This window comes from Bison bison, unplaced genomic scaffold (genome assembly GCF_000754665.1).
Source record: "Bison bison bison isolate TAMUID 2011002044 unplaced genomic scaffold, Bison_UMD1.0 scf7180017864372, whole genome shotgun sequence".
In the NCBI taxonomy this organism is placed as follows: Eukaryota; Metazoa; Chordata; class Mammalia; order Artiodactyla; family Bovidae; genus Bison; species Bison bison.
Genome location: NW_011494944.1, coordinates 841,693 through 850,766, shown reverse-complemented (window position 1 = coordinate 850,766; position 9,074 = coordinate 841,693).

The window sequence follows — 9,074 nt, the reverse complement described above, 5'->3', positions numbered from 1 at the left end:
CACACATGCTATTACCTGGCTCAAACAACCTTGTGTACCATGTCCCCTCTGCTGAGAAACATGTTCCCCCCTTAATTACTTAGCTAACTCCCCCTTGAACTTCTGATTGAAACCAAAGTACCAACTCTGTAAGAAGTCTTCCTTAAGAACAGTCTACATAGAATCAAGTGAGCCCTTTTCTCAAGTCTCTCTAATGCGCCATTACCATTAGTCAGAATACACGCTCCAGGAAAAAAGGGAGACCCTGACTTTGCTCACCATGATATGTCACCATTGCCTAGCCCAGTGCCTGCACACTGTAGATCTTCAGTGGATATTTGTAGAATGAATTTAAAGCTCTAAGTAAAATAATAGATGTCTTGAAAATTATCAAAGATTCTCTTAAAAGTCAGTTAAATATAGTGGAAATGTAAACAAAAACCAATTTAATATACATGCTGATGTTACTTTTTTAAAACTTAACAGAATTAATTACAAGATCCTTTGAATAATTTATCTGAGGGTTATAAGATTTGAATGAGGAGAAATATATTACAGCAATCTGTGAATGCTTTGTCAGAAATAAAATGTAATCTTAGGAATTAGCAGAAATAAAGTAATATTGACAAGGTTAGCTTATAGAAAGATGAAAAAGTGATTTTTTTCCTAGATAAAAGGGAGATTATTAATAGTTGACATGAGAAATCAAAAACTAATTCAGCCCTCTTTCATATGAGTATGTCAAATTATATTGACACTAATATAGAAAAGAAAACAAAGGTTTCTGCAAATAACTTCCCACCCTTGATGTGATTCTTTCAAGACACTCCATAGTCTAACTAGTTATTAATAAATCAAAGGCATGAAAGATAAAATTCATCATTTTGTCCAGCTATTCCCTGCTTCTCCTGAGGCTGCCTGACAAAGTGTGATTTATGATATATAAGAGTTGACTCATTGCAAAAGACTCTGATGCTAGGAGGTATTGGGGCCAGGAGGAGAAGGGGATGACAGAGGATGAGATGGCTGGATGGCATCACCGACTCGATGGACATGAGTTTGAGTGAACTCCGGGAGTTGGTGATGGACAGGGAGGCCTGGCGTGTTGCGATTCATGGGGTCGCAAAAAGTCGGACACGACTGAGCGACTGAACTGAACTGATGATATATAAGGTGTGCTATAGGGCTTGACATGGTGAGTGTGATCTCATTTAATATGTTCTTACAATCAGCTTAGATCTCTTTGACAAGCATTTCATGCACATGTGTTTTCAGAACATAAAATAGGTATCTTAATGAAAACAAACTTTATATCCAAAGATATATTTGCATTCTCTGGCTATTTGCAACTAATATTTTAACTACTCAAATACTCCCTAACTTTCATTAAATTGAAATAATACATGATACTTTTTGTTGTTTAGGCTCCATATGAATCACTTCTCTCTGCTTATAGTGAAAGATAAGAATAAAGAATATTCATAACCCAGGTTGGTAAATAATGAATCTGCCTACTAAGTAATCTAGGTAGACAAAGAAGTAAAACTAAAACCTAATTCTTCTTGATCACATATATATGGAATTTAGGTTTTGGTCAACAATTTCAGTGTGTGGTAGAAGGGTTACCACCACATCATGAACAAGACTCTGACACCAGATATTTGTCCAACAATTTAACTCAATTCTGATGTAATCTACCTAGAGATTGCTTCAGATTCCATAGGTGAAGGGTTCAGTCCTACAAGACTGCTTCCCATCAATCCCTAATCTAGATTACCTGTGCTTCTAACTGATTGGATACAAATCGGTGGTTCTAACAAACTCCACCATCTCAGAATGCCAATCACAAGTCCTGGTGGTCACCTGACAGACTGGCTATAATCCAGAGGCTTCCAGGACACCTTCCTTGGTTGAGTCTGATTAATTTGCTAGAGTAGCTCTAAAAACTCAGGGAGATATTTTACTAACTAGATTTATTATAAAGGGTTATATGTCAGAAATAGCCAGAGGAAGATATGTAGGGCAAGTTATGGGGAAACGGTGTGGAGCTCCATGTGTTCACCAACTTGGAAGCTCTCTGAACCTTACCCTTTAGGGTGCTTTTAGAGGCTTCATTACATAGGCATGATTGATTAAATCATTGGCCATTGACAATTGATTCAATCTCCAATCTCTCTCCCCTACCCAGGAATCAGGGTGGGACTGAAAGTTCCAACCCTCTAACCACAGGGTTGGTATCCTTAGTCACTGCTCCTATCCTTAGGTTAACTTATCACTCTCATCACTCAGGAAATTCCAAGAGTTTAGGAACCTCCTGCCAGAAAAGGGGACAAAATCAAAATACATATTTCTTATTATAAATTCCAGTAATACAGGCATGCAGAAGACTTATTATAATTTTACAAAGTTTGATAGGTACAACAGAAACCCACTATTTTAAAGCTTAAGAAAAGTACTTGCTATGAGATACTTTCACAGAAAATAGTGCCAATTAATATTATTCCAATTTAGTGTAAACAGTATCACAATGTATCACTTATATATTTCATTTTTTTTTTCAAAAAGTTATAAAAAGGTTTAAGTTTCTTCTTCTGATAGCTATTACTTAGTTGACAGCTATTATCTCTCTGGGGCAACGTTTTCTGAAAAATGAAAATGAAAGTCACTAAGTTGTGTCCAGCTCTTTGGGACCACATGGACTGTATAATCCATGGAATTCTCCAGGCCAGAATACTTAAGTGGGTAGCCTACCCCTTCTCCAGTGGATCTTCCCAACTCAGGAATCAAACCAGGGTCTCCTGTATTGCAGGAGGATTCTTTACCAACTGAGCTAACAAAATTTTCTGAGACAGATTAATTTTTTAATTATGAAGAAACTTAAGTATTTGTGACAATTTCTAAAAAGATCATCAAATAGTTGTGTATATGTTTTAATAATTAACAGGAATGCAAACACAGATCTTCTGATTCTGAGCACATGTTCTTAACAAGTGTTATCTATATGTTGACACATAGAATTCTCTGAAGGGCAGCATATTAAGAATAGCAAAATTAATCAAAACTTTAATTTATGCACTATTTGTCCTGGGTATCAGGACAGCTTCCAACAGATTCATAGAACATCTCCAAATGTTTTGCTAAACAAAGGTTTGTTTAACACAGACTCATGGCATAGGCTCACTGATTCACATTCTTTGTCTTCCTTTGGCTCATAGGAGGGATTTGAGAAAGAACTTCTGTAAATTAGGCACTGAGTTGTATCTGCCTGTGGAACTCAGTTTCTCTAGTGGAATCAAACTCAAATTAGCATAAATATTTAGTAGGTTTCCTTGCAATTATTAATAAACCAATAATACCAAATGAGATTTCAAGCTATCTAAACATTTCTGTATTTAGTGCTTGCTGCCTTATAACTTAAAAACACATATTACTTTGGTTTACACTGATCAAATTTAGACACTTTTTAGATAGCAAAATCCTTTGCTACTGCTGCTAAGTCGCTTCAGTCGTGTTCAACTCTGTGCGACCCCATAGACGGCAGCCCACCAGGCTCGCCCATCCCTGGGATTCTCCAGGCAAGAACACTGGAGTGGGTTGCCATTTCCTTCTCCAATGCATGAAAGTGAAAAGTCAAAGTGAAGTCGCTCAGTCGTGTCTGACTTTTAGCAACCCCATGGACTGTAGTCCACCAGGTACCTCCGTCCATGGGATTTTCCAGGCAAGAGTACTGGAGTGGGGTGCCATTGCCTTCTCCGAGCAAAATCCTTTACTACACACTAATTACAAATTATGTGAAATTGCCTAGGCAGTAAGTCATCATACTTATGCCCTCCCATCCACAAACCCCCAAGAATACTTAGTTCAAATGCCATTCTATAGGAGAATTTTATAGTAGGGCAGGGAAAAAAGAAAGCAAAAAGTCAGACATAAATGCCTTGTCAAAAGCCTAAATCCAACAGTAGCATAAAGACCTAAAACTACCAATTTTGAGACAGCCATGTGGCAGAAAGTGCTATCATCTGTTTTAAGCTGGTTTTATACATTATTTGGTTTTTCAGCTTCTGCTGTGCAGTTATTCAACTACAAATACTACACATAGGCATTGGCTGTAATGTACACTCCAACATCTTGAATAGCAGTAGCCCTAATTATAATTTAAATGGATTAATGATTCATAAAAGAAGGATCATTTGTTTGTGTTTTAGTTGTCTCCTTGGATTAAAATATTGTTTGGCAAATAAATGGCAAAATAAAATAATAAAATAAAAATTAGAATTTCCTACTGTATCTTTAGATAAAATAAATTGTAAAATAAACAGCTAAAACAAAATTTTAAGTATTTGTGTGGACCAAATGAATAGTTTAAACACAGATGATTTGATCCAGTGTTTTGTTCCTTGAAAGAAATGGAATATTTATTCTGGATAATGCATATATTTCTGTTTTTACAAAGAAGGTTTTGATTGTCAACTGAACTTATACATAAGGTTTTGTAAATAATAATATCATGTTGAACTTATTCAGGATTTTAGGTTTTTAAAACATGATTTTTTCAGTTCTTTTTAACTCGATATAATTATTTATGGCATATATAAACCTTGAAAAAGTGGTGTAGTATAGTATTCAGACTGTTCTCTGTAATATTTCATTGCATTTAATTAAGATTGGATATAATTTATCAAAATCTTTAAAGTATTTATAAAGAGAGCACTATTGAGAGTTTATACAGAGGAAAAAAGAATAAAGCATATTAAAATTTTTTCTGTTAAAAGGTGGATAATTTCCATTCTAATTTTTCTTTAATTGATTTTATTGTTTGGCATTCAATGTTAGGGGAAAAAACTACTAGTCTCATGGCTAAGATCATTATGAACTGCATAAACTATTTGGTACCAAAGCTTTGAACTAAACTTCAGACTCCAGGTTTTCTGTGAATTTAGTGTACATGTTTTTGTTTTTAAGTGTGGTAGGATTTATACCCCACAGCTACATATCTCTGAATCCTACTCTTATATTGATGCCAAAAGAACTGATTTAGGGACAAGTTCTTTTCTTATATGGAAACATAAATATATCCCAAACTGCACTGAACTCTAGCAAGCACCTAGCCTAAGGTAATTATCTTGTGCCTTGTAATGGATTGAATAGTATTACCCCAAAGTTATGACCAAGTTGTAGACCCCGGTGCTCTCCATCTCCCCACCAGTGCCTGTGAATGTGAGCTTATTTGGAAGCAAGATATTTACAGATATAATCAAGGTAAGAATCTTAGGAAGGAAACATCTAGAATAAGGGAGATCCTAAATCTAATGACCAGAGGGCCTTATACTAAGAAAAATTAGATCAAAGACACAAGCAAGAAGGTCACATGATAACAAAGGCAGAGATGGGATTATGCTGATACAAGCCAAGGCTTTCCATGAGCCTCTAGGGGCTGATCCAGTCAAGGTAAGTTTCTCCCTAGAGTCTTCTAAGGGAGTATGGTCCTACAAGCACCTTGATTTTGCTTTAATGTTCTAGCCTCTGCAACAGTGAGAGAAAAAAAAAAATTGTGTTAAACCATCAATTTTGTTGTAATTTGCCCAGTAACCCTAAGAAACTTATACATGCCTCAAGTATTTGGTTAAATAAATACTACCATTACACATTTCAAAAGAGTGGTCACCAGTGTTGATTATGGTAAACATACAGTTTATTTTCAGATGTTTTTGTTTTTTAATTTCTACTTAACAATGGATATTATTATATTTAATCAAACATGTTTTATTCTGTACAATCTTGCTTGGATGTGTCACCACTGAATACCATCTCCTATGACTCCTTACTTCTTTTTAATTTATGAAGATTTGCTATGTATTGGATGTTTGTGGCTCCTGAAAATTCATATGTTGAAGCCCCTAACTCCCAAAGTGATTTGTATTTAGAGGTAGGTGCCTGGGCTTTCCTGGTGGCTCAGTAGTAAAAGAATCCACCTCCCAATTAAGCAGATGCAAGAGACTTGGTTTAGATCCCTGGGTTGGGAAGAATCCCTGGAGAAGGAAATAGCAACCTACTCCAGTATTCTTGCTTGGAGAATACCATGGACAGAGAAATTTGGTGGTCTACAGTCCATTGGATCTCAAAGAGTCAGACACGACTCAGTGACAGAGCCTGCACTTCTGGGAGGTGATGGAGCTTAGATAAACAGGCAGGTGGGGCCTCCATGGTGTGATTAGTCTCCTTATAAAAAGAGGGAGAAAGATCAGAGCTAGCATTTTATCTCTCTGTTGTGAGCATACAGAAGGAAGGCATCCATCTGTAAGTCAAAGAAGGCCCTTACCAGGATCAGAGTCTATGGGCATCCTAATGATCAACTTTCCAGCTTCCAGAATTGTGAGAATTTTCTCTATGAGAAATAGATATATTTTACTTAAACCAGACAGCCTATGGTATTTTGTTATAATAGCCTGAGCTGGCTAATACAAGCTTGGATAAAGTGGAAAGACGGGTGCAAAATCAAGTTCTAGAAAACCATTTTAAATTATAAGAAAGTGAAGCAAAAATTATTTAAATATTTCCACATACTCCACTTACACTGCGAAATTAAGGAAATGTGTGCTTTAATCAAGCCTTTTAAAATGAACACACTTTTCTTACAAGAGTAATTAATAACCCATGAATGTTAATTATATTTGCCAGGTTAATTTTCATCCTGTATACACTGCAAGAAAGGTTTGAAACTGATGAATCATCTTCCATTTGAAGTGTCATTTATAGAACTAAGAGCTAACCATATGAATCTTGGAGATATAGTTTTGTCAAGACTGGAATTCAATCTTGTAAAAAACATATCTCAGGCTTGAGAATGGAACTGATAATTAGTCAACCATGCAGTTAAATGTTACATAGAGTAGAGCTGTATCCTGCTCAATTTTGTCCAGTCTTTAAATAGAACGACTTAAAAAAATAAATAAATAGAATGACTTTTAGTTTTGTGATCTCTACTCCACAAACTTTATCAAATTATGTCTGTAATGTCTACTCTCTGAAATTTAAAGATCAAAAACATTCCACTATATATTAATCTGATTTTGGTATTGACCAACTGGTGATGTCCATGTGTGGTGCTGTTTTTGTGTTGCTGGAAAAGGGTGTTTACTATGACCAGTGTATTCTCTTGACAAAACTCTGTTAGCCTTTGCCCTGCTTCATTTTGTACTCCAAGACCAAACTTTCCTGTTATTTTGGTTATCTCTATACTTTCTACTTTTGCATTCCAATCCCCTATGATGAAAACTGCATCTTTTTTTGGTGTTAGTTCTAGAAGGTCTTGTAGGTCTTCATAGAACCTGTCAACTTTAGCTTTTTGTGCATCAGTGATCAGGGTACAGACTTGGATTACTGTGATGTTGAATGATTTACCTTGGAAACGAGATGAGATCATTCTGTCATTTTGAGATTACACCTAATTACTGCATTTCAGCCTCTTTTGTTGATAATTATGGCTGCCTCATTTCATCTGAGGGATTCTTGCCCACCATATTAGATAAAATGGTCACCCAAAATAAAGTCACCCAAAATTTTAGTCTGATGGTTCCTAAAATGTTGATATTCAACCTTGCCATCTCCTGCTTGACCACTTCCAATTTACCTTGATTCATGGACCTAGCATTCCAGGTTCCAATGCAATATTGTTTGTAGCATAGGACTTTACTTTCACCACCAGATACATCCACAGCTGAGCATCATTTCTGCTTTAGCCCAGCCAGGTATTCTCACTGGACCTATTAGCAATTGCCTTCCATTCTTCCTTAGTAGCATATTGGACACCTTCCAACTCCGGGAGCTCATCTTCCGATGTCATATCTTTTTCCTTCTCATACTGTCCATGGGGTTCTCCAGGAAAAATACTGGAGTGGGTTGCCATTTCCTCCTCTAGTGGACCAAATTTTGTCAGAACTCTTCCATATGACTTATCCATCTTGAGTGGCCCTGCACTGCATGGAACATAGATTCACTGAGTTACACAAGCCCATTAGCCACAACAAGGCTGTGATCCATGAAGAGGAGATCGGAGTACAGAGTTCCAAAATAATAGATTCTTATCATTTTTTCAGTTTATTGTCTGTTTTGATGGAGTGACCAACACCCAGAATGTTTTACTTTTACCTCTTAAAATTCCTTTTTAAATAATGACCTAAGTTGTGTGCTGATTGAATAAAATTGATAAGAAACTATTTGACTAGCTTCCTAAAATTCATCACATAGATAATGCCCTTTGTGATTACAGCATGATCATATTTGATATATCATTAGTAACATTCCTTGAGATAAGGGCATTGTGTCTCATATTTAAAACCAACATGCTATTAATTGCCTTTTGATTTGATATAATATAATGTATCTGTGTAATGATTTAAGAAAATTCAAACTGCAAAAATCCTCTCATACAATACAAACTAGCGAGTAATTCACATTTGAAAATAGACTATACTATGACATTTTTGAACTGTGGTGTTGCAGAAGACTCTTGAGAGTCCTCTGGACTGCAAGGAGATCCAACCAGTCCATTCTGAAGGAGATCAGCCCTGGGATTTCTTTGGAAGAAATGATGCTAAAGCTGAAACTCCAGTACTTTGGCCACCTCATGCGAAGAGTTGACTCATTGGAAAAGACTCTGATGCTGGGAGGGATTGGGGGCAGGAGGAGAAGGGGACGACAAAGGATGAGATGGCTGGATGGTATCACTGACTCGATGGACGTGAGTCTGAGTGAACTCCGGGAGTTGGTGATGGACAGGGAGGCCTGGCGCACTGCGATTCATGGGGTTGCAAAGAGTCGGACACGACTGAGCGACTGAACTGGACTGAACTGAACTGATGACATTTTTTAGGATTTCTAATATATGACAAAATGCAAAATGTAAGAAAGGAGAACAAAAGAGAAAAAGAGAGAGAAAAGTTAAAAAAAGCTAAATGAGGATACAGAAGATTGCTTCATCTTAATCCTAGAGCACTAAGGAAGGTACTTTTCTCAAGTAAGGTTGCAGGTCTGATTATCTTAGTGCATCAGAACTGACAACAACAGCAGGAACACAGTTAATTTTGTTAAGGACC